At 42.5% G+C, this 26416-nt stretch overlaps 2 long non-coding RNA genes across 2 annotated transcripts in view; both read left to right on the top strand.

The window, feature by feature from the left end:
- Positions 1 to 26416, top strand: part of LOC111560409 — a 208824-nt gene that overhangs the window by 145225 nt on the left and 37183 nt on the right. The window contains exons 16-21 of the long non-coding RNA XR_006597502.1: positions 3928 to 4033; positions 4760 to 4906; positions 9906 to 9992; positions 13481 to 13595; positions 16277 to 16484; positions 17014 to 17203. This is a non-coding gene — a long non-coding RNA (uncharacterized LOC111560409). The remainder of the gene's footprint in view (positions 1 to 3927; positions 4034 to 4759; positions 4907 to 9905; positions 9993 to 13480; positions 13596 to 16276; positions 16485 to 17013; positions 17204 to 26416) is intronic.
- Positions 24995 to 26020, top strand: LOC111560410. Its single transcript, XR_002742164.2, has 2 exons — positions 24995 to 25216; positions 25695 to 26020. It is a non-coding gene; the product is annotated as an uncharacterized LOC111560410 (long non-coding RNA).

Here is a 26416-nt window from a genome sequence, read left to right as displayed (position 1 = left end):
GAGCATAGCAGGAATAAAAGATTCCTCTACAAAGGGCTGCGAATTTGCTTAATTTCCGCAGGTGCCATTCTGATTCTTTATAGGAGTAGCACCACCTATGACTGTACCATTCATGGCAACACTGCCCATACGTCACTGTAGATAAGTGAAATCAGTACCGCCATTTTGAAAAGCAACATAGTTATATTAAAAAAAGATCAAGATCACGTACCCCAAATGACTCAATCATTCTACTCCTAGATATTCTCCCTCTTGAAAGTCCAGCATATGCTCACAGAAAGTCATAACGTGATGGTTATTGCATTGCTGTTTCTAAGAGCCAACAAACCAAAAATCTAAACAAAAAAGACAGGATACTTGATCTAGGTTTATAACTATAATCATACACAAATCTCAAAAACATATCATTAAAAAGAGAAGTTAACTGCAAAAAACATATAAGATGTCAAATATGTCATGTTGAAGACTCAGAAACATCTGGGTAGGTAGATGATAGATGGACAGATAGATGGACAGACTGACAGGTACACAGTATGAGCACAGAAATGTAGATGGGAGTTATATGCATCAACGTCAAGATAATCATCCAGGGAACAAGGGTTAGAAAATGGGAAGGAGTAACGTCTGAGCTGGGACTCTAATGTTTTCTGCCTTTAAATGATCCAAAGGAAATAAGATAAAACACGTTAACATCCGTTTAGTCTCAGGGTTAGGTACACAGATACCTATTACTTTATATTTACGCATTTAAAATATCTAATATGTTGAAATAATTCTGAAAGAAAGAAGAAAAAGCAAGTGAGCAAGAAAGAGGTAATTGACTGGTAGAGATTTTATAAGTAATAAACCTGTGCCTTCCCCGCAGCTGTTTTATTTTATTTTTCAATCTCCTGTAGCAGCAATCTGGAGAATGAAATGTTCCTCAGCGAGGATTCAGTGGGAGGTGGAGGAGGTGACAAGTCTAAGTGACAGGTGGGGGGGGGGGGTGACGTGTCGCACACAAGCCTCCTTAGTTGTGTGTGCACCCCAGGGTCAGGACAGCTGGGATGTTGCTGGGAGTCTGAACAGAAGTCAACTTGGCAGAATTGTAAAAGCAGTTCCCTCTGGCTGGTAAACATATTCAGGAGCCCTCACACCTGCCTACTCAGGACTTTTCCTTACGGGCTCGTGAAGGTCAGCGGGACGGGCAGGACAGCCCATCTCCTCACACCCATGACAGCTTGGAAAAACATGCCAAGTGTGGCCGTCAACATCTCCTTCAAACCACCACTGAGTTTGACACAATGAAAGATTTTTTTTTTTCTTCTTCTTCTCAGCAGTTACTCACGGGGAAAAAAAAATCCTACATAAAATGATTAAATTCCCAAATATTTCCAGACTATTTGTGAACTTGCATCCAAGCTGCTTCTCTTCTTTTCTTTTTTTTTCCCTTTCCAGACTCGTGTTCGTTGTCCGCTCCCCTTTCCAAACAGCAAACAGAAACTTTATCTGGCTTGTAGGACAATTCCTTCTTAAACACAAGAGCAAACATTTTTAGCTCCGTCCCTAGGTCTGTCAGCTTAGGGAGAACTTTGGAATCAATTGAGCCTCTGTTGTTCCACCTATAAAATGGGTTACAAAATAGATTACTACGTCAATGAGGGTTAGACCAAATGACTTAGGACGGCAGAGCGAACTTAATGTATATCTGCTGTTCTTAATTGTGAGGATAATCGCGATACTAATTGTCAGAGACATCATTAACCTAAAGAAAAATAGCACTGTAAACAAAGGAGTGGGAATGGGATACAAGAAATTTTGGTAAGAAAAGCAATGGTCCCTTGACAAAACAACACTCTAGATATTTTTTAGGGGCGCCTGCGTGGCTCAGTCAGTTATCTGACTTCGGCTCAGGTCATGGTCTCCCGATTCGTGAGTTCAAGCCCTGCCTTGCTCTGCACTGACAGTGTGGAGCCTGCTTGGGTGGGAGTCTCTTTCTCCCTCTCTCTCTGCCCCTCCCCGACTCATGGTTTTTCTCTCTCTCTCTCTCAAAATAAGTAAATTTAAAAAAAAATTTTAAGTGTCTGGGAAGCTTGAATCAGCAAAATGATGGTTGAAGCATGGTCTCTGGAACCAGATCACCTGGCCTCAAATGTCTCTTATACCATCTTGAACAATTTATTCTATCACTCTGTGCCTCAGTTTCCTCCTAGGGTTGTTGTGCGATACAGGAATGAGTTAATAGATGAAATCCTTAGAGTAGCTCCGGACACATCTATATACTGTGATGGTCTTTTTTATTTAATTTCTTTTAATGTTTATTTTTGAGACAAAGAGACAGAATGAGAATGGGGGAGGGGCAGACAGAGAAGGACACATAGAAAAGCAAGCTCCAGGCTCTGAGCTGTCAGCACAAAGCCCGACAAGGGGCTTGAACTCAGGATCCTTGAGACCGTGACCTGAACAGAAGCCGGAGGCTTAACCGACTGGGCCACCCAGGCGCCCCTGTGATGGTCTTTTTGATGTGCCAACTTGGCCAGGCTACACTTGCCAGTTTTTCAAATAAACACGAATCTAGGTGTTGGAGGGAAGGTCTTTGAGAGACACCATTAAAGTTCATAATCAGCTGATTTTAAGTGAGGGAGCTAATCCTAGAAAATCTGGTGGGCTCAAGTCCATCAGTTGAAAGCTTTAAAAGCAGAACTGGAGCTTTCCTGAAGAAAAAGAAATCAAATCCTCCCATAAAACGTCCACGTCTGCTCACATCCAGGCGCCCCAGCCTGCCTTTCTTGGTGGCATGCCCTGGGGGGGGGTGCGGGAAGGGTGGTCAGACTTGCCTAGCCAGCCCCCACAGCGACATATGCCAATTCCTTGCAGTAAACCTCTCATATACATGTCTAATGGTTCTGCTTTTCTGACTGAACTCTTCCTGATACATGTGCACAGTGCTGTAAAATAAAGCACTACGAAATAAATCACGATTATTTTAGGTTTGAGGTTTACCAGTGTTGGCAGAAGAGAACATAAAGTTTAGTTAGGAAAAGGAAAGGATGTCGAACATTATTTGGAGGACAGGTAGCTCCTGGATACTGATAATGAGATACCTAAATTCTCCTGCCATCACAAGACCCAGGAGTAGACCCCTGCCACCCTCAGTCAGTCCTGGCCTCTCTGGACGCCCCCTTCTTGCAACTGAGGCCCCCTGGGAATGATGACTGTTCCTCACAGCACCCTCAGGACTATTTTCGTGCCTTGAGAAAGAGTGATGCATTTTTCTGCCAATTACAAAGCGTCCATTTTTTCCCCCTTTTAATATAACTGTAAAGACTTTAAGACTTCTGAGAAGAAATCCATCTTGCCTCTTTATACAAAGAGTCGATTATGACTGGGGCCGGGATGGCACAGGAGCCTGGTTGTTGGGGGGCCTCGTCTGTCAGAGTATGTTTGACTACTTGAAATTTGAAAATAAACGATCCTTGAATTCACCAAAGCATTTGAAAGAATGCACTCCGTAGGAAAAGGAGATCCTTCTGATATGGAGCCACTTTCCAGGTTGGTCAAATGTGAGACAGTGGAAGTGTGGTTTGACAGCCACTTGGCTCTGTGTGTGTGTGTGTGTGTGTGTGTGTGTGTGTGTGTGTGTGTGTGTTGCGGTGCGGGCCTGTGTGTCTACATGCGCACGTGTTTGCGTATACGCGTGTGTGTGGCAATAGGATTCTGTCCTCCGTCAACGGTCACTTTCTTTCCTTCCGTGTGATATTCTTTTTACCTCTTTGGCATTTCTCCATAGTAACATATTTTCCCCACTCAATGCAGTTGTTGACAACTGGCTCAGTACGATGCCTCCACTGAAGGCAAGAGGAGAGACCAGGTGAACTCAGGCCTACTTCTATTTGTGCAAATGTTGTGATGAGATCTGTAAATACCTTCTCCTTTGTGCCTATACAGTAAAACCTTGGGTTGCGAGTAACGTGTTCTTCGAGTGTTCCGCGAGGCGAGCAAACCTTTCCAATACATTTTAACTTCAAAAACGAGCGATGTCTTGCAATGACTGGTATGTGATGCTGAATGTCACATGATCACGACTGAGCCAATGGTGCTTGAAATGCGCTTTGATATACAAGTGCTTTGGATTACAAGTGTGTTTCTGGAGTGAATTATGCTCACAAACCCAGCTTTTGTTTACATTGTTAGACTAGTTTTTGAATAGAGAGATTGAATTCCAGTGAAATATCATTTTTAGCAATCCTAGGCCAGATGGTGAAACCAGCCGGCCCTTTCTGAGATCTGTCCTCTGCACATCTTCTAACCTCCCCAGCTGTCCCAACTATGAAGACTTCACCCCAGGGTATTATCAGAGATGATCGGTTATAAGCCATCTATGCAATACTGTCAACTAATCACTGTCCGTTGGGGAGAAACCATTTTTAAATCTTCCCTTTGGCTGTACAGAGTTTTCATACTTTAGTCTAAACGTGTGGTGGAAGGAGGTTTTTGGAAGGGACGTCTAATTTTCAAGCAGGAGAGAGTACCGACCACACAGTTGGAAGGGCTGGGTTCAAGCCATGACCAAATCAATGTGTGCCTCTGACTAAGCCATTTCATGCCCTGACCTTGAGGTTCACGGTCTGTGAAATGGGGGTCGTATTATCTGCTTAGCGAGTTGTTTTCAAATCTTAAACTGGTCATTTACTTAGATGTTCTTGGTTAAGTTGCAAGCAGTCTGCAAATGGAGAGATTTGCTTTCTCCCTCTGTAAACACACTGTCTTCTCTCCCCAGGCCCCCAGGCCAGGCAGCCAGCCAAGAGCACCCTGTCCAAAGGGCTAAAAATCATAGGAGCTGATACGTATTGAATCCTACCTAAGTGCCAGGCGCTGTCTTCTTGAAGCTGAAGAATTTGTCTTCTCAACACGACGGCCTTATCAGGTAGGTACTATTCGTGTCATCATCACCCCCCATGTTGCACAGAAGGCACCCGAGGCACAGGAAGGTCAAGGGACTTATCCACGTGTTCACCGCCAGCATGTGGTGGGGCTGGAACTTGAACCCAGGTGACCTGGCTTGAGAGCAGAGTTATAACAAGCCCATTGTACCACCATAAGTGTAAACCCTGTGTGTTGAATGGAATCAGACTACTCCATTCTTCTGTAGAAAGTTAAAAATCAAAAGAGGATAGATAAACGAGGTGGAGGAAAAAATACTTTGGGGCCCGTGTCGGGCCTAGGTGAGCTGGGTAAAACCCAAGATGCTGAAGGTGGGTAAGAGGAGCCGGGAGGGCCGAGGAGGCAGTACGTATTCACGAGGTCTTCAAGCAGCCACCCGTGGGGGGAGCGTTCATCCTGGCCCCGCGTGTCCCCTGCCGGATAGATGGTAGCTGCTCGTCAGGCTCATTGGCAAGTTACAGCTACTGGCCAGACGGACTCGCCCTGTGTCTTTTGGAAAGTGCGAGTGTGTGTTGGCTCCAGGCGTCTCCCATCTGCTGAACCCCCTGGCTGCTCTCCCTGCTCTGCTTGCAGAGACGGCACCCGCCGGGCAGGCTTTGCGGTAGAGAGGCTGGACGTGTGAACGTCGCATACCCGGGGTTGGGGTAAGGAGATCCTTCTGTCCCGCATGCACACCGCCCTGAGATGATTAGCAGCCTCTTCCTACCCTTTGCTCTCACTGTGTGTTCTACATGGACTTAACAAGCCATGTGATAATTTGGTCTCTGAGCCCCTCTGTTCTGTGATCCCTGGGGACAGCATACAAGTTGGTGTACTTGGAGGTTACTTGGAAGACCATTTTCTACAGGGCACCCCAAATTTCACCATAGTCGATAATTTCAAACTCTTTGTACCAAAAAACATCTACCAAGTTACAAATAAGCAGCGAAAATCCTATTGAATTTTTTTATAACCCCCCCTTTTCTGTAGCCCTTCACCGATCGTTAAAGCTGGTCGAGTTGTTTTCAATTGTTTTCATTGTTTTCAAGACGACCAGTTTAAGATTTGAAAACAACTCGCTGGTAATGAAGCTGGTAATGATGATGACCTTGAACTTGATGGCCTTGAAGATGTTTTTTTTTTTTCATATTTATTGCAGAAGTGATATTGCAGAATGGTGCTGAGTTGTTTGCACGTACTATCTCAATTAATCCTTGCGGCAACCCTGTGAGCCAATTTTCATTATTATCCTGATTTTGAACTTCAAAACTGGTCAGTGGTGAAGGAGAACTGAAGAGAGTTAAGTAGTATTTTTTTTTAAGGTTTTCATTTATTTATTTTGAGAGAGAATGTGCAAACAGGGGAGGCGCAGAGAGAGAAAATCCCAAGCAGGCTCCGCACTGTCAGTGCAGAGCCTGGCGTGGGAGCTTGATCCCACAAACTGGGAGATCATGACCTGAGCCGAAATTGAGAGTTGGACGTTCAACCGACTGAGCCACCCAGGCGCCCCCTAGAGTGAAGTAGCAGTGATCATTAAGTCCTGTCATTATTAAATTGCTGAGCAGGATTTCAAACCAAAGTCTGACTCCTGAGTTGTCCATTTTACCATGGGTGGGTTGTAGTAACAGACCTAATATCCCCAAATCAAGTGCACACTTGAAGGAGAAGGTAGAGAAGGGAATAGACCTGAGAACCCATGAATTGAAACAAACAGCCTTTGATAGTCGAAAGTTGACAGCATGGATGTGCTTACCTGAACCCTTGAAAAAAAAATATGTTATACCTGAAACCCTGGAAAGAAAATAAACCATAAATAGCTATTCGAAAGCACTTCCTGAAAATGGGTACATCTCACATACTAAATGCCGAAAGCAGTAACTTCCATAGAGTAACATGAGGGGCAGGGGGGGAAAAGCCTTTCAGTTTTTATTTGTGCAATTTTGTGTTATTGGAATTTTTATGCCCATATAATTTGATGTCATTTTTAAAACAATAGGGGGAAAGAAATAGCATTAACATCCCCAAATATGATGCTGGTGGCAAATTTTCTGTGATACTAATGAAGCCTCAGCTTCGGGGCCCCTTCCCAGAGCCTGTACTTAATTTTGTATTTGTCAGTTTGTGTAAGTTTCTGGCACCACGAAATAAGGAATTGCCCCATGAGGACGTGCCTGATAATAGGGAAAGAGCAACATAACAAAAGATTAAGTTAAAGTGTCATGTTTCACGTCACCATCCACAGTGCTATGAGACAAAGGGCTAGCATATCTAGAAGCCAATTTTGAATAATTTGGGATAATAAAGTCATTTAAAAAATAAGGCAATTTTTAAAAATGTAAACAATTCAAAGTGAAATGTAAAAGGCAGCACCTTTCCTGTTCTTTGTTTCCTTTCTCTGTGCCTTTTTAATTCCTCTTTCCTCCAAGTGTGTCTGCTTTCTCCTAGAAGGCTGAGGAGATGATGAGGCAATTTCAGCAGGGAGTTTTATGCAGATGCGGTATTTACGACGGCAGTCCTGGGGAGAGCCTGTGATTAATGATCACATATAACCTGGTTCAATATATATATTTTTAAAGTAGTCTCCCTTATTGGCAGCGATGCACTACAAAGGGGAATATCCACAGCAGGATCTCTTAATCCGAGGACACAGACCAATGGGTCAGTTGGGTATTGTTTATAACCTTTAAGATCAATGGTTTTGAAGGTCATGTGTGGCACACATTTATTTAGCCTGCCAGTAGCAAGTCTATTTCCTGGATATGTTAACAAAACTGCTAACGTTCACCATTTTCTCTACCTGGCCTTGGCTGCTATTTCTTTTTCCAAACAACTATCGCAAGACAGATTGGCCATTCCCATTAGATCGAGGAACATTTGGCCGCCACATTCCTCTGACTCTCAGGTTTTCCTCTCTAGAAATTAGTCAAGAAGTCACATAATTGGGAGGATAATTATGTGTCCGGAGCAGCAGCAGGGAGAGCCATAGAAGTAAGAAGCTCACCCAAGCGAGGTTATCAGAGAAGTGTGTTAGAATCACATCTTTTCATTTTGCAGCTTGTTTTTTCCAGAATCCTTCCCCTGCAGCGTGTGTTGACTGCCTGGAGAGGCCCTAAGCCGGTGATTCTGAGCCCTGGCTGCAGTGAAGAAATACCCTGGGGGAGCTCGTGGACAATACCGTGCCAGAGCCCTTGCGATGGAGATGTCATTCAATTGGTGGAGCCAGAGCATTGGTATTTTTAGAAAGCTTTCTAGAGGATTCCGAGGTGCAGCAAGGTTGAAGTTACTGCTCGCGGTGTTGACTGATCACTTCCATTACTCTGCTTTATGTAAGATCTGCAGGGTATTCAGCTCTTGAGGTGCCCTTCTCTCTTCTCCTGCCTTTACTCTGTCCTCCAGGTCCCTTCTCTTATGCTTTCATTCACTCGTGCATTCATTCATTCATCAAAAAAAAACACTTACCAGGTATGTAGTAAGTGTCTGACGCTGGGCTAACATGGTGGGCACAAAAAGTAATAATAATGGAAATACAGGCACTGCCTTTGAAGAGTCAGAATTTAGCAGATAGATATAATCGGCCACCAACCATCCATTTGCCTAGGACAAGGGGGTTAGGATCCTGGGATGTGGGACTTTCAAGACTAAAATCAGTAAAGTCCTGGGCAGTAGAGAAGTAACATTTCAAAAAAAAAAAAAATTATGTATATATGTGCCTGGGTGGCTCAGTCGGTTAAGTGTGTGGCTCTTGATTTCTGCTCAGGTCATGATCTCGGGGTTCCGGATATCAAGCCCTGCTCCGGGTTCTGTGCTGACGCGCAGAGCCTACTTGGGATTCTCTCTCCATCTCTCTCTTGCTTCACCTCTCTAAATAAACATAAATAAATATATATATACATGTATACATATACCTGTATAATACATATATATACATGTATATACATCTTAGAGCCCTAATAGAGGATGAATTCTCATTTTAAACTTCCAGCTCATTTAATGGAGAGATAGCAACTCCCAGGAAAGATAGGGACCCCCCCACACACCACCACATACAAAGATCTATCTCAGCTGGAATATAATGGGGTTCATTGATCTATTTTTTATTTTATTTGTTATTAATTAATTTTTTAGTGTTTATTTATTTGCTTGTTTATTTAATGTTTATTTTTGAGAGATAGAGAAAGAGCACAAGTGGGGGAGGGGCAGAGAGAGAGAGGGAGACACAGAATCTGAAGCAGGCTCCATAGGCTCTGAGTTGTCAGCACAGGGCCCCACGAGGGGCTGGAACTCGGGAATGGCGAGATCATGACCTAGGGGGAGGCTGGATGCTTAACCTACTGAGCCACCTAGGCACCCCTATTCATTTTTTTTAATGTTTATTTATTTTTGAGAGATAGTGACAGAGCACGAGTCGGGGAGTGACAGAGAGAGAGAGAGAGAGAGAGAGGGAGACACAGAATCCGAAGCAGGCTCCAGGCTCTGAGCTGTCAGCACACAGCCCGACGTGGGGCTCAAACCCACAAACCACAAGATCGTGGCCTGAGCAGAAGTCGGATGCTTAACCGACCGAGCCACCCAGGCGCCCTAATGGGGTTCATTCTCTTGGTAACAGGCACATCAAATGGGCTACTGTGCCTGTGTTGGACAGAGATATAAATTCGGTGAAATAGCTGCTTGTTAACAGTTTTTTTTTTTTGCTACCAGTAATTCCCATGGGGTCAAACTCTGGTAATTTGTGCTGAGCAGGAGAATCGCCCCAACCCAGCGTATCATTCTGATAATGGTGAATTACACAACGGCATACCGACATGAAGTAAAAACGAGCGATTGAGGCGTATCTAGTAGAACTTGGGAGAAATTCAGAAAACGTTATTTTTGGCTCAGTGGCAAACACTGGCTGTTTGTAATTCATGACATTTTAAATTAAAACTTGGCCAAGGAACGCACCGGATAATTGGTGATTATTTCAGATTTGGGGTCTATCTCTAGCATGTCTATTTTCATTCCAGCTGCTGGTTCCTCTCAGAGTACCTGTGCTGGGGCGCACAGAGGGAGCTCAAGCCCTGAGAAGCTAAACGATCTTCCGGGAAAGGCAGGTAATGTTACGAAATAGGTGTTTGTGGTGGTTTGCTAACCATCTCTCATCCTTTGTATGGCTTCCGGTGTTTTGACTTTGTACCGTGACTTTCTCAGCAGGGAGTCTATTGACCCCCTCGGAACATGGGCCAAACCTGTGTGTTACTTTCAATGGCAGAAGAATGATGCTGGGTGGGTTCCACAGTAGAGGCCTCAAGATGCCTGGGGCTTCTGCCTCATGTGTCCACCCCTGTGGCTGAGCTGTCAGAAATGCCTGGTCTGAAAATGGATAGGCCTCAAGAACTTGCTGGCCAGGAAACCTAGAATGGCAGGGCTCAGCACCTCTCCAAAGATATGCTAAGGAACAAAGTGAAGGAGATCGACTCAGAAGTCAGGGTGGTGGGGCACCTGGGTGGCTGAGTCGGTTAAGCATCCCACTCTTGATTTTGGCTCAGGTCACGATCTCAGGGTTCATGAGATTGAGCCCCTGCATCAGGCTCTGCACTGATGGTGTGGAGCCTGCTTGGGATTCTCTCTCTCCCTCTCTCTGTCTCTGTCTCTCTCTCTTTCTCTCTGCCTCTCTCTTTCTCTCTTTCTCTCTCAAAATCAATAAAATTATCTTTAAAAAAAAAAAAAAAAGAAATTCAGGGTAGAGGTGGAAATGTCATCCACTCAAAGGAAGACCGGCCTCCTGATTGTCTTATTCTCTCCAGTGGAGAGCTTTCTAGAGTGTGGTGTTGATCATGCTCCTCCCTTGGTTAAGATGTTTTAATCACCAGGGCTTAGGGCCAGAGTATGGGTGGAATCTTATGTAAACATAGCTAAAACAGTAAAAGTATAAATCACTTTTAACAAACTAATGAATGAAAGCTATCCTGTGAGATGTATACCATTATGATGACAAAATATCACCACAACATGTAAAATCATGGTTTTCTATATGAATAAAGTCAGAGAAATAGTAAAACAGCTAACTTATATTGTGGTGCATGTCTGGGTATTCTGACACAGTCTGATTATGTCAGGATGATTAAGAGAATAAAGACACACAAAACATCTAGCTTGTTATATATTTATTCTATAATATTCATCTTAGCAAAATCACTAATTACATTTTTTAATCAAGATTTTCACATAATGTAGGTTGTAGTGATAGTAAAGAATTGAAATTTTAAAAGTGCACAAAATTAATTGTGGACATATTTTTATGCAAGATATATGGTAAAGTAAACGTAAACAATGAAAAATAAAAATAATTTTTCATATGTCTTTTCAAAAAAGGCTTTTGTCCAGAGGCGCCCCAGTGGCTCAGTCGGTTAAGTGTCTGATTTGGGCTCAGGTCATGATCTCGCCGTCTGTGAGTTCAAGCCCTGCGTCAGGCTCTGTACTGACCGCTCGGAGCCTGGAGCCTACTTCAGATTCTGTGTCTCCCTCTCTCTCTGCCCCTCCCCTGCTTGTACTCTCTCTCAAAAATAAACATTAAATTTTTTTTTAAATGGCTTTTGTCCGAAAAGGTCAAAGTTATCTGTGAAATGAAAAGGCAAAGGCCAAATTATAATGAAAGAATATCAAAATAAGACATTTTAAAATAAAGCCTTTACCCTCATGGACCAGGTTTGCCCGCAGGCATTGCAGGAGGAGGGGCCACCAGGAGAAAAAGCGAATCACAGAGTTGAAAACCCCAATCCTGTTAGACCTTAGAGGGAGGTCCAGACGCCCCAGTTGAGCACAGGTGTGCCCAGGTGAACCCAAGCTCCAGTGGACCCGTCAGCTGAATGCTCCCTCTTGAGAAAGTCCCGGAAAGATGAGCAAATCAGCCCCTGGCCAATACACAGAATCCTAAGAAATAATACCTCATTATTAGAAATCTGAGACAGTATTATTTCTATTTCCAAACATGGAAGGAAAACAGACAAGAAAAAAAAAAAAAAAAAAGGCTTGCCCAGTGCAATGCTGTCACTTCCTGCAGGAGCTCTGGTTGTGAACAAAGTCTCCATAATCCTTTTCCCTTCCTGCTATTTCTTAGAAAACTTCAGGGAATCTTCAAGAAAATGAGGAAAACTGAAATTAGGTATGGATTATTGCCTTGGCCCATATCTGTCAGGTAAAGTTAATCCTCAGTTTTAGATGCTCTGACACTTGTAGAGCAGCAAAACATTAGGAGCAAAGTTTTTATTGGCACTGAGTTAATGTTGGAATGGATGTATGTCAAATGAACTAAATAAGGTGACAAGAAAGAGTGCTTGGCAAAATCTCTTGCACTAACATATGTATTCTTTCATTTTTTATCCGCACGCATATAGACTTGACCGAAAATTAGAACTCATTATATCCAGGGAAACCATGTGCTTCTGGTTCTGTAAAACTTATTATCTGAGGCATCATTAATCAAACATATCAAATTAACAGACACATATTTGTTGAGCTCATACTGTGCATGAAGCTCTGAGTCCAGGGCTGTATCACATTTTCCAGCTGAAAAACCAGTGTGGATGGCCTACTTGCGACTGGCTCACATTTCTAGAACATTGTGGATATTCCTCTCTGGTAGTAATGGTGGGTGGATGAAGACCTTGGATTAATTGTTGTGCACACTTGAGGGTCTATGAATTATCGGTCATCCATATATCAAATGAAACATTTCTGCCATATATATTTTGCCCAGAAATATATAATATCATCCATCCATTTCTAATAGAAATAAGAAAGGGAAGCTAGTTTTTATAATTTTTTTACACCCTTCAGTTGTTTGAATACTTCTTTATTGTGTACATACATTATTTTTATTGCAAAATACGAATTCACAAAAGGACACGTGCTCAGAAGTTAATATATTTAAGACGACATGTGTCTACCTTTTTAATCATTGCCGTGTGGACATTTATTTATATTATTTAACATACTTTCATTTTTGCACGGGTCTGCTCAGGCTGCTATGCAAAATACCACACGCTGGGTGGCTTAGACAACTGAAATTTAGTCTCCCGTAGTTCTGCAGGTAGAAAGTACAAGGTCAAGGTGTAGACAGGTTTGATTTCTCCCGAGGCCTCTCTCTTTGGTTTGCTGATGATCTCCTTCTCACTGTGTCCTCTAGTGGTCTTTTGGCTGTGTATGGACATCCCTGGTATCTCTTCTTGCGTCCAAATTCCCTCTTACAAGGACGTTAGGCAGACTGGATTAGGATCTGCCCGGATGGCCTCATTTGACCTTGATTACCTCTGTAGAGGTCTTCTCTCTACAGTCCTATTCTAAAGTACTGAGAGTTCAGCCTTTAGCATATGAATTTGGGGAGGGGAGCACAATTCAGCCCCTAACAGTTCTCATTATCCTATTTATAACATCAGAATAAGTAAGTCCCTTTATAGTATTTGTAAAGGGCGTTTTATGAATTCCTCTTTACATTATTTGAACACTTCACCTTGTTGATTAGAATGATAATGAATGTTTAACATTTATTTAATGCTTACTACCTGTCCAGCTGGCACTGATTATTTTATTTGAATTTTAGCATTTAAGCTGCAGATACTGCTATCATTCCCATTGCACTGGCGGGAAGACTGAGATTTGGAGATGTTCGTGGGCTCGCCAAGTTCACGACTAGCACCTGCCTGCACAAGAGCTCTGTAAGCCGGCACTGTAGCCGCTATGGGATTTCTTGGGAGAAGGGCAAGTGGATACTTCCTTACCAGGTTTTAACCTCCTAGATGGCAGCTCCCCATATTCCTCTTTATCTTTCTAGCATTTTAGTTCAGTGCCTGGCAAATACTTGGTACTCAATTCATACTGAGTGATGCTGGGTGGTTTAAATCACTGTTATTTTCTTCTGAAAGATAAGGACACTAACTGCTCCATTTAAGAGTGAAATGACCTGGTAACGTTTGGAGGAAAAACAGAGAAACACATGTTGGGTCTTCTTCTAAAAATACTTGTTAGGGGTGCCTGGGTGGTTCTGTTGGTGAGGCGACCTTGCTTTCTGCTCAGGTCATGGATCTCACAGTTCCTGGGATCAGACCCCATGGGGCTCTGTGCTGTCAGCAGGGAGCCTACTGGGATTCTGTCTCTCTTCCTCTCTCTGCCCCTTGCCTGCTCGCACTCACTTGCTCTCTCCCTCGAAATATTTTAAAAAACCAAAAACTTATTAGAGTTCTCTGAAAAGAACACCCCAACTCAGAGCTTCCCCCCACCCCCGGCAATCAGATATTTATTTAATAACTCAGAGCCAGTTTGATATTAAGGGAACTTAGTGTTATTTTCACAATAGCCACAGCAGTATTTTAAAATGTATAATGAAGGGGAACCTGGGTGGCTCAGTCGGTTGAGCCTCTGACTCTTGATCTCTGCTAAGGTCGTGATCTTGCAGTTTTGTGAGTTCGAGCCCCGTGTCAGGCTGTGTGCTGATGGCAGAGAGCCTGCTTGGGATTCTGTCTCTCCTTCTCTCTCCCTCCCGCATTTGTGCTCTCACTCTTGCTCTCTCTCTCTCTCTCTCTCTCTCTCTCAAAATAAATAAATAAACTTTAAAAGTTATTAAAATTGGGGCACCTGGGTGGCTCAGTTGGTCGAGCGTCTGTCTCAGCTCAGGTCACGATCTCACAGTCATGCGTTCAAGCCCAGCCTCAGGCTTGGTGCTGCGTGTGGAGCCTGCTTGAGACGCTCTCTCCCTCTTTCTCTCTCTTTTTCTCTCTCTGTCTCTCTCCCTCTGCCGCTGTCCCCCACTTGCACACACACACACTCTCTCTCTTTTTAAGAAAAAAAAAAAGAATAAAAAATATTAAAATCTATAATAAAAAAACCTACCTCTGCGGGCAAGCAATTAACATGATGTGTGTCTGCAAACTTGAAGATCACGAATGCACCTGGGCTTTGCCGGTTGCGTCCCTGCACCACCTCCCCATGTGCTTTCACGTTTTGGACGGTTTCGGCTTCAGCTCTGAACGGAGGGCCCTGGGGTCTCAGGGAGCTTTCCGTTAGAATCCGACTCATTGTTGTTCCTCCTTCAGCCGCCTGGATACGCCTGTGAGGAAATGGGAAGCAGCAGTGCTTTATCAAAGCACAGAATGATGAAATCCTAAGCACTTCAAAGGATTCCTAGTTTTCCCACTTAGAAATTAAATGGGATCGTGTTACTCTTTGCCCCTTTTATTGTAGCCAATTCTGTGTTGACTTAATAGGCCTTCTTTGGCTTTTCGTCTTGTAAAAATAGGATAGAGGCTGTTTACTGGTAACTTCTTAAACGCAGGAGTGTTTCACCTTGGTATAAATAGGTGTTGTCAATAGACGCACCTGCTCATAAGATACATATTTGCATATTTTTATACATACACGTAAAACCCACTAGTTCTGCCACTTAATACATGTTTTAAAGAAATAATTTTATCTTTTTTTTTTTTTTTACCATTTAATTTGCTTATCTGGAGACAGTAAGTCTGAATGATTTCAGAGGTAACCTGGAGAAATAAATTGCAGTTTGGAAAGAAGCTTAAGTGTCTGCTGAAGGATTTTATAATTGATATTATTTTTGTTTCCATCAACAGACTATGGAAAGTAATAGAAAAAATCATAAGTGAACAAGGTCCACGCCTCGTGCTCAACGGTTCAAGTGTAATTCTGTTTCAATATACATGCCTTAAGTTCAATTCTGGATGTGATTGGACCCACAAAAGGCAGGGACTCCACGAACTCATTACAATCAAATGGGACTTGAATTCTCTTGTCTAATGTCATAATAAGCAATTATGAGCATCTTCTCAGGCATTCAAATAGGGTAATAGTGAAACCCTAGAGAGACATTATATGCTGGCAGACTCTGGCTGATGTGATGTGCATATGCTCGATGGACCCCTAAAGGCACGATGGGTAGCTAGATGCCAGGGCAAATTGCCCTCGGTATTTAGGGTAGACACTACCTTCAATTACGACTTGTGTTTTATAAGCTGAGCCGTTATAATAATATGTGTGTTCATTCTCGAGAATTCTCTGTGGCAACAGAACAAACAGCCTTTCTCATCCATTTCCCATTTTCATGAGAGAACAGCAAATGAAACTTGTCTTTTAACTTCACATTTCTCTGATGGCGGAGTCTGGGAAGATACAAGTTGCTGCTCTATGCTGCCATTTCATTAAGTTAAATGTGCTTTTGTCCACTCTGGGAAAGGTAGCAGATTTTGCATTACCAGGGGGACTATTTGAAGAGATAATTAGATAAGTAAATACTCGCCAACCTGCGCCAAGATGTTGAGTAGAGCCTGTTACTTATTGGAAATTTCCCCTGCAAACAAATTTTACTGAATTGTCGTCTTCTTTTCAGCTGAGTCCTTGGAGCAACATGAGACGATCTCTCTCTTTTTCCACTAGTTAGAAAAGGAAGTTCAACCAGATGACTCCTAAGGGAGATTCCTGCTGAAAATGTATGAGTCAACGAAATAGTGATCAGATGGCATTAATACATACTGTAGAATTATCTAAATTGGATATCTGTAGAAGAATGTATTTTCCATAAGGACCCAGGCTACATGGTACGAGTAAAATAGAAATTTGGGCCAAATTTAATAGTTCTAAAACAAGTATCAGTATTAGAAGAAAAAATTAATGTAAAGAAAAGCATAAAGAAATGGGAATGGTTTGCAGAAATTATTGATATTATTTTCACGTATCCCTAATTGGCACCTTACCTGCTTCCAAAAATAAGGTATATAGTACACATTGAAAATGAAACCACTGTAGGGGCGCCTGGGTGGCTCAGCGGTTGAGCGTCCGACTTCGGCTCAGGTCACGATCTCACGGTTCGTGGGTTCGAGCCCCGCGTCGGAACCTGGAGCCTGCTTCAGATTCTGTGTCCCCCTCTCTCTCCGCCCCACCCCTGCTTGTGCTCTGTCTCTCTCCGTCTTTCAAAAATGAACAAACATTAAAAAAATTTAGAATATTAAACCACTGCAGACACTCTAAATGTATAGACTGAGCTGTAAACTTCTTATTTAAAGATATTACATCTATTCATTTTCCCTTCAGCAAAATCAATGTAGTTATTTTGTTTGTCTTAACCAGATCAGCCTGCTGCATGGTTGGTCTGATCTGTGATGGCAGCGTTGGTCACTGAAACAGAAGCCTGGTGTGGACATCCATGCAACGATCGTCAGACTGTCCTCCGAACCAAACCTCAGCTGCATCCCAAGTAGTATCTTCGATGCAGGCAAATCATTAAGGGATTCCATTTTGGCTCTTTTTAACCCTCAAAGTGAGTTATTTCAAGACTGTCTTACTTTGAAATGGCTGTTTGTGATTTTGCAAATTAACAAACGCCATGCTTCCTTCCAGGTAGCGTAAGTTGTCGATAAAGGGGCTAGCACCCACTTTTAACAGGGTGACATTCTTCTGTTTATGGAAATCAGATGTAGGAATTTCCATAGCGTGTTGACAGAAAGATGAATAAAAATGTATAGGCAGCCCCGAACCCATTACAATTACCCATTGAAATTATTTTTGAACTGAAGACAAATTGGTTGGCTTTACTTCCAAATTGGCACATAATTCGCAGTAATATTTATTTACACAGTTAGGCTTAAGGATTGGGTGGAGGGATTAAAAACAAACGAATCAACAACAAACAATCAAATAATGACAGGAGATTTGACATAGTTGAACAGTTGCCTTCAGTTCAAAAGGCCGGCTCTACTTATCGGTTTTCATAATTCTGATTCTCTCCGTAATGACTCCTGCTCTCTGTTTCTATCTGATATCGAGCGCTGGTAACGCCAAGAAAGAAGCACAAAACAATGCTCCCGAGCGCGAGAAAGACATTTTTTTCATGCTTTTAGCAATGTGACCTTAGGTATTGATTTATAGCCCGCCGCAGCACCCCAGAGCAAGAGGGAACGTTGGTAATTAAGTCAGTATCTGCACTTTCTAAAATAGTGCTGACGTGCAACAAAGAGAGACCCTTTATTTTTCCTCTCTGTCTCCCAGTGAACGCAGATGCAGGCACTGACCTCTGACCTTTCGCCAAACTCTCTAGCTGCAGCTGGTATTTTTCTTTCTCTGGGCCTTTAGCTGCTGATAGACCGGTGAGATTCATTAAATTGTGTGTGTGCAATTTTCTTTTAAGCAAACATGAAGCAATTTATACCCCAAGACTTACTTACGAAATATATCTTTACGGAGCTCAGAACGAAAGTAAACGCTTTCACTGTGGCGCCGATCAGGGATTTGCCAGATAAGTACCTAGGCCGATTGACTAAGATAAGAAGACACAGAAAAAAAATTTTTGAAGAATTTTATATTGAACATAGAACTTTCCATTGTAAAACTCCCAAGATTGCAGAGCGAATTGAGTCAGAAATCTCACCCCTTTTTTTTTTTTATATTCCATTAGAGTCATTACTGAAATAGGGCCACAAAAGGTAATAGCAATAAAATCAAATACCTTGAGGTATGTATGCAAATTATATGCTAATATATGATAATCTGAGTACCATGTTCAGTGGCCATAAAAAATACTAAACGCAGCTAATTAAAGGTAGGTAAGTTGCTGTGTTTTATACTTCACAGCAATATGAGAAAGGTAGTATATTATGATAAAGATAGCATTGCTGGCCTTGGGGAATGCATCCAACATTTTAACGGGATTTCTTATTCTGACATATTTGTCCATTTTGTTGAATGTAATCACTTTTTCTCTTTTCTACCCCAGGTTGTAGATCCATGAAGTGAGTGCAAAACTAAATAACAAATTAAATCTTTAGCCAGAAGGAAAGCAAACACTCTTCTCCCTAGAAACTTGGGAAGTGTCATGCCCACTTAGCAAGCCTTTTACAATGAGTGCCCCCCACTGGGGTAGTGGGGTTCAGCAGTCAGCCACATTGAAAATTTGGGTAACTGGAGCCAAGAATTCTCAACATAGCCAGGAAATGCAAAGACCTACTTCTCCCAGAAATGTAAGCTCAAAATAGAGTATTCTTTCGTATAGTGAACTCACATCATGGGATATGTATCTCCTTTTTTAATCCTAAGAAATTCAAAGAAAATGAAAAACAAAAACTACAAAGAGATTTATGAGAGCATAAAGTTGGTGTGAGATCTACCTGCCTAAAAAAATGCCTGGTGTTCCATAGTCTAAAATAAAAAGTTACATATGTATATTTAATGTTGATAGTAAGTTAATTTCTAAAAAGCTTTTTTTTCCTCTATCATACAAATTTATATACTATACTAGCCTTTATATACTATACAAGGCTGAAAATTGCCAACCTAAGTTGGCAAAAAATTCACCTGGAACCAATTTATCAGCTTGTGATGTTTATGTGGTTGATGTTTTTCTGCGCGGCTGGGTGGAGATTTAAGTGTTCTTCATTAAGATGGATTGATAGTTTACGAATTCGTCATATGTCATGTATCAGTATTTCAAACAAAATGAAATGCAAAAAAAAGACAAAAACAAAAAATGAAAAATACAACAATCCAACCCAACCGACAAAAAACCCAAGGACATGGTTATCACGTGGGTTAGTAGGTCTCAGATTTTAGAAGGCATTAGAATCACATGGAGAACTTGTTAAACCTCAATACTCGACCCAGGCCCAGAATTTCTGATGACATAGGTCTGGGGCAGGGCCTGAGAATGTTTGTCGCTAGGGTGTTACCGGGTGATACTGCTGGCCCAGGGCTCACACTTTGAGAACCAAGGCTGCAGGCTAAGGAAGGCTAGTTGCGTAGCCAGCAACAGTTAAAAGTGTGCATTAGCTTGCTTTGAAGACCTTACAGGCCATTCCAACAATGAGTGCAAGGGTCTTTGCTCAAGTGGAGGTCATCCTGTTTCAGCATTGTACGGAGTGGTTTCATCTTCAACCATCTTCAGGGGATTGTGACCCAAGTTTTGTGAATTGCTTAAAAATTTTTAATTGACCTGAGTTATTTGATAACACTTATTGTTTGCCACGACTCCTTTAGTTGGAAGAGTCATAAACCCGATTTAAGATAATTTAAGAAAAGTAGGGGATTTGACTCTAAGAACATGGCTGGTCGCAAAATTAAGACTGCATAGGGCTAGGAAGTCAGAGCCTCACATGGACCTCAGAGTCTGGGGTGGGGGATGAGGGTCTCAGACTAGTGACTCTAGGAACATGGCTGGTCACAAAATTAAGACCGCATAGGGCTAGGAAGTCAGAGCCTCACGTGGAACCTCAGAGTCTGGAGTAGGGGATGAGGGTCTCAGACTACTGACTAGCCATATTCAGCAGTTTCCATTTCTTGTTGATTATGTTTATTTTTCTCTGTGGAGCAGAGAACAAGGCTGGGAGTACATCCAGTAATGTCTTCCCATATCTACCATTGCTTTTCTCTGTTCCTATGGACCCTTTGGGGAATCCCAGTGGGTTGACTCTGCCATATTGGTCTCAGGTCCTAGTGAGCCCAGCATGACAGTGCACATGACAAATAAAAGTCTGCCTTGTTCACTTCAATTAGGTGAAGAAGTTCTAGCTTGAGGAGATAGAGGGTATCTATTTTAAGGTGAATATATTTTCTTAAGAAGGCCTCACTGAGGAGAAGAAAGCAAATTTGAATCAAGAGTAGTTCATATTCTCCACAATGGTAGGGGACCCTGGTAACCATCAATGACAGTGGTACTTTAAGGAATGACACAGGATCAGGAACAATCCAGAAACTGGGGGGCTGCTTCTTCTTTCTCTAGAGGGGATGGGGCCTGGAAAAGCAGTAGTGCCTTGGGGGAATATGTCTGCATTAAGACAAATATCAGCATATTCTTGGAAATCTGAGAGGGTCCCTGACTCTACATTCTGAGATGATTATGTCTACTGAGTGGAGATTTAGGAGACAGGCATGCACCGTAAACCCGTCTCAAACAGACTCTGTGGCAAGTGCTACTTGTATTAGTTTCCTCTGGCTGCTGTAACAAGTTAAGCCAAACCTGGTGGCTTCAAACCACATGAATCTATTGTCTTAGAAGTCCAGTGCGGGTCTCAGTGGTTAAGGTCAAGGTGTCAGTAGGGCTGTGCTCCTCTCTGGAGGCCGTTCGGGATCATCCTTGCCCTTGCCTTTCTGGCTGCTGGAATCCACCTGCACGTCTGTACTTTGTCCCTTCCCTCCTCTGTCTTCTGGGACAGCAAGAGCAGGCTGAGACTTCCTCACGTGCATCACTCTGATCTTGTCTCCAGCTTCTCTCTTCCACTTTTAGGATCCTTGTGATTACTTTGGGCACACCAGATAATCCAGGCAAATCTCCCTTTCCTTAAAGCCAGAGCCTTAGAAAACGTAATTCCTCTTTGCCAAAAGGACAACATATTCACCAGATCTAGGAATTAGGACATGGCTGTCTTGGGGGGAGGGAAGCATTACTCTGCCTACCATGTTGGTGTTTGTGGATGGGGAGTAGATTCAGGTATGACCAAGTCCCGATCCTACCTTCAGTGATTCGATAGCCTATGCCAAGAGACAAAAGTGCAAATAAATCCTTCTCATACCATTTGATAAGTGGTATAATAGAGGAGTCTGTAGGGCCCACTGATGGAGTAGCAAAGTCAGTTTTGTTAAATCATAAAAACATTTAAGAGAGACGGGGGGAATTGACTTGAGTTTTGAAAAATGGGAAGAAAAGTTCTGCAGAGATTTCAGGTAGGTGGAGATTCAAGGCAAGGATGAAGTGCACTGCACTCTCCTACAAGAGGAAGGGGTGGTATGTAGTTGCAATGGTGAGCAGAAGCAAGTGCTCAATGATGCTCAGAACTTGGAATTTTATCCTGGGTGCAAAGAGAAGTCATTTATGGGTTTTGAGCATGGTAGATATGATATCCAATATGTGTGTTAGGTGGGTTTTTATATTGACAATGTAGAGGAGAATTTCTGGAGGAATTCATCTAGAATAGGACACATCACCGGGGAGATGATTGCAACATTCCAGGAAGTGGATGTTACAGGCATTCAGTGAACTCTGTGGTGGAGATGATGGGGAGAAGGGTGGATCAAGAGAAATACCAAAGGATGGCTGGAAGGAGTTCCTGAGGTTTGACTGCAGAAAGTCGAGGGAATAAGAGTCATGGAATCACTCCTGGCTTCTGCCTGGGGTAACTGGTTAGACTGTGGCACCAGAACCAGGGCAAGGATTACGAGAGGATGAGCAAGGATGGAGAGGAAGATAATTCCTTTCACCTTGAGTAGGTTGACCTAAGTGCTTGTGGGAGGAGGTTGAAGATCCGTCTTTACAGCAATTGAAGTGAAAAGATCTGGGATATTTGGTTGACTTTTCCGTTTAAAATAAACCCTCCAAATTATAATCTTAGCTTAGCTAGATGAAGAAGTTCTCTCAGAATGAGATGGGGTATATGGAAGGGGCTAATGGCCCAGGGGATCAGGAGACAGGGCACAGAACAGTGTGAATAATGTCAAGAAGGAAGAAGCCAGTGAATTTACAAAAATGTTAAGAGTCACTGAAATCACTCTGTAATGTGTATGTAGAGTGGAGAGAATACAAGCGAAGGGCACGGGCTATAATATCTAAGGACCAGAGCTTACAGTGATTTTCCTGTGTCTTCACAAAAGAATGGCCTTTCACTTGAAAATGGGCATATGGATCCAAAGAAAGATGAGAGAGAAACTTAAAGAATATCTTTTTGCTTTGAAGGAGTTCCTGTCTTCCGGCTTAGATTATTCCAGGGTAGTGAATTAATTTGCAGATGCTATCAAAGAGCCATTACTCATAATCTCCGAGGAGTTATGCAGAACTGGTAGAGTACCGGAAGACAAGCAAGCACCTAAATGACAAGAGTCCAGGGTGGTGATCTTCTGTTTGATTCCTGACAAATTCTGGAATGGGCTACTCTGTCAAGTCGTCTGTGTTTGGACAACAGTCACATGAAGCAATGAACAGAAATGCACGAATGGGAAGTCATTGCATGTTTATTTCATTTATGTCATTGTTGAGAGCACACAAAGTTTGGAGGAAGCTAATTCACGGGGGCAGGATGAAAATAGAATGGATATTCTCATTTGGGAATAATAGACCCAGATAAAGTGAAATATACAGGGGCAGATGGAAAGTCCTGTGTTTAGGTTTAAAAACAAACAAACAAACAAATGGGACAAACGGGAGAATGTTGAGGATCTAGCCTTATAGCAGTTAAAGTGACCAGTCTTGCGTACTTGGCTGATCTTATGTTTAAAAGAAATACCCAAGTGGCACTTGGCTGGCCCAGTCAGTGGAGTGTGGGACCCTTGATCTCAGGGTTACAGGTTCAAGCCCCACACTGGGTGTGGACTTACTTAAAAATAAAGTCTTTTTGAAAAAAGGAAAAAGGGAAATACCCAAGGGTATAAGTTGGTTTGCCTTCAGAAACATGGGTCACCTCAGATGAGAAAGAAAACAGCTTTACCTGCCCTGGCAAAGATCTCATTTTGAGCATTGATTGTCTTTTGGGTGGGTACTCTATTTTAAAGGGACAAAAACTAAAAGAAAGGAAACTCTCAGGATCTGGAAATTATGCCAAATGAGTAAAAGTTGAAGGATCTAATTACAGTGTTTAGGCCAGGGAAGACATGTTATGTCTTCAAATATTTGAAGAAACAATGAGATTAGGCCTCTAATTTTCTTTAGCTTGAGAAGCTGAAATTAGTGCAGTGAGGTGCGATTCAACTCAATATTGAAATAACTTCTAAAAATTAGGTCTTCTAAGTTTCATCTAGTACTCCGTCCATAAATTTGTTTTTTAATTAAAAAAAATTATATCTTCTAAAGAAATGATTGAGCTGGATAATGAGAAGTGTGGTTCTTCTCCACAGCGATCCTCAGACACAAACTAAGTGACCACTTATCAGGGATGTTGGAAAAGAATTTCCGGCATCAGGTGCGAGTTTCTTTTTTTTTTTTTTTAATTTTTTTTTTCAACGTTTATTTATTTTTGGGACAGAGAGAGACAGAGCATGAATGGGGGAGGGACAGAGAGAGAGGGAGACACAGAATCCGAAACAGGCTCCAGGCTCTGAGCCATCAGCCCAGAGCCCGATGCGGGGCTCGAACTCCCGGACCGCGAGATCGTGACCTGGCTGAAGTCGGACGCTTAACCGACTGCGCCACCCAGGCGCCCCAAGGTGCGAGTTTCAAATGCATTGGTTTTCCCCTATCTTTATGAAGATTCCTTTTAATTAAGAAAAAATTCCACGGGTCTTCATATGCTAATACTTCGACCAGTTACATGAGAAGGTATATATACTAACACAAAAACATTTATTTGGGTCCAGAACTATTGCCGTATAGAGATATTTGAGATGGCTCAAAAGCATCTTTATATTTTGCAAAACTTAAGTTCTCAAGTCATATTTATCCCAGAGACAATGCCTCCTGCTCTTTTGGATTCATAACTCCTGTGAATAACTTCATGACCTCTCATGTTTCCACGGTTCAGGTGGAGACTGAACAAGATAATAAAAATATGATTCGTGAGGCACCTGGGTGTCTCCGTTGGTTGAGCGTCGACTCTTGGTTTTGGCTCAGGTCACAATCCCAGGGTTGTGAGATCGAGCCCCGCGTCAGGCTCTGTGCTGAGCAGAGAGTCTGCTTAAGACCCTCCCTCTCCCGCTGCCCTTCTCCCCGACTTGTGCTCAAGTGCTCTCACTCTCTCTCAAAAAAAAAAGAACTATATATATATATATATATATATATATATATATATATATATATATGATTCAGGGGTGCCTGGGTGGCTCATTTGGTTAAGCACCTGACTTCAGCTCAGGTCATGATCTCAAAGTTTGTGAGTTCGAGCCCTGCATCAGTCTCTGTGCTGGTGCAGCAGAGTCTGCTTGGAATTCTGTCTCTCTCCCTCTCTCTCTGCCCCTCCCCTTCTCAGGCTGTCTCTGTCTCTCTCAAAATACATACATTTAAAAATAACATGTGAGGGGATCCTGGGTGGCTCAGTCAGTTAAGCGTCCGACTTCGGCTCAGGTCATGATCTCACAGTCCGTGAGTTCGAGCCCCGCATGGGACTCTGTGCTGACAGCTCAGAGCCTAGAGCCTGCTTCCGATTCTGTGTCTCCCTCTCTCTTTGCCCCTTCCCTGCTCATGCTCTGTCTCTCTCTGTCTCAAAAATAAATACAAACATTAAAAAAAATTTTTTTTGTTTAAATAATGTGATTCGATAGGTCTGGTTAGGGCCCAAGAAACTGCATTTTTACCAATGATGAGGTGATGTTAATGCTGCCACTTTACAGATCACATTTTGAGCAGCAATAAAGCATCTCCCAGGTTCAAATTTTTTTTTATGAAATTTATTGACAAATTGGTTTCCATACAACACCCAGTGCTCATCCCAAAAGGTGCCCTCCTCAATACCCATCACCCACCCTCTCCCCCCTCCCACCCCCCATCAACCCTCAGTTTGTTCTCAGTTTTTAAGAGTCTCTTATGCTTTGGCTCTCTCCCACTCTAACCTGTTTTTTTTTTTCCTTCCCCTCCCCCATGGGTTCCTGTTAAGTTTCTCAGGATCCACATAAGAGTGAAACCATATGGTATCTGTCTTTCTCTGTATGGCTTATTTCACTTAGCATCACACTCTCCAGTTCCATCCACGTTGCTACAAAAGGCCATATTTCATTTTTTCTCATTGCCACGTAATATTCCATTGTGTATATAAACCACAATTTCTTTATCCATTCATCAGTTGATGGACATTTAGGCTCTTTCCATAATTTGGCTATTGTTGAGAGTGCTGCTATGATCCCAGGTTCAAATTTTGTCTTATCACGAGTTTCCCCTTATATCTGTATCCAAGCTTGATACTCTTCCCTGTGGATAATTTATAGTGTAGTTCCCCGGCTTACTCTGAATCCTGGCTTTTACCGTTTACTCAAGCAGAGTGATCTTGAGGAAATTCACTCGTTACTGCTTCCTTTGTGAGGTTGTTACGTAAGATTAAGTGAAATAACGTATGTAAAGTGCTTAGCATGGTACCTGTTGTACGTTTATGGTTGCTGATTGTTTTGATAGCAATGAGCATAAATGTGATGGTAAGAAATTGAGTGGAAAGAGAATACAGGCGTGTCTTCTCAAGTGCTGTGTATGTTCCTTTAAACATCGCACATTAAAAATAATAGGGTTTAGAGAAACAGGCTTGTCCAATGCAGTTTTTGCAATCAAAGTACAAGGAAGGAAGGGAGGGAGGGAGAGAGGGAGGAAGGAAGGAAGGAAGGAAGGAAGGAAGGAAGGAAGGAAGGAAGGAAGGAAGGAGGAATGAAGGAAAAGAATTTGTATCTGGGGAGTTAATTCCGATGGCCCAGGCAGATGGCTCAGCATTGCTGAAAATCGCCTCCATGGATGTTAAAAATAAGCAAAAGAGAGTTCTGTAGCAATTCTGGGAGCAGGTTGATTAGAGTGGTGGTGGGCAAAGGGAGTGTGGAGTGGTCTGGTGGGTTGCTGTTAGGATGGGCCAGTGGGGTGGGCGGTGCA

This window comes from Felis catus, chromosome B2 (assembly GCF_018350175.1).
Source record: "Felis catus isolate Fca126 chromosome B2, F.catus_Fca126_mat1.0, whole genome shotgun sequence".
In the NCBI taxonomy this organism is placed as follows: Eukaryota; Metazoa; Chordata; class Mammalia; order Carnivora; family Felidae; genus Felis; species Felis catus.
The sequence above is the reverse complement of the archived record's forward strand: the minus strand, read 5'-3'. Positions and strand labels throughout refer to the sequence as shown.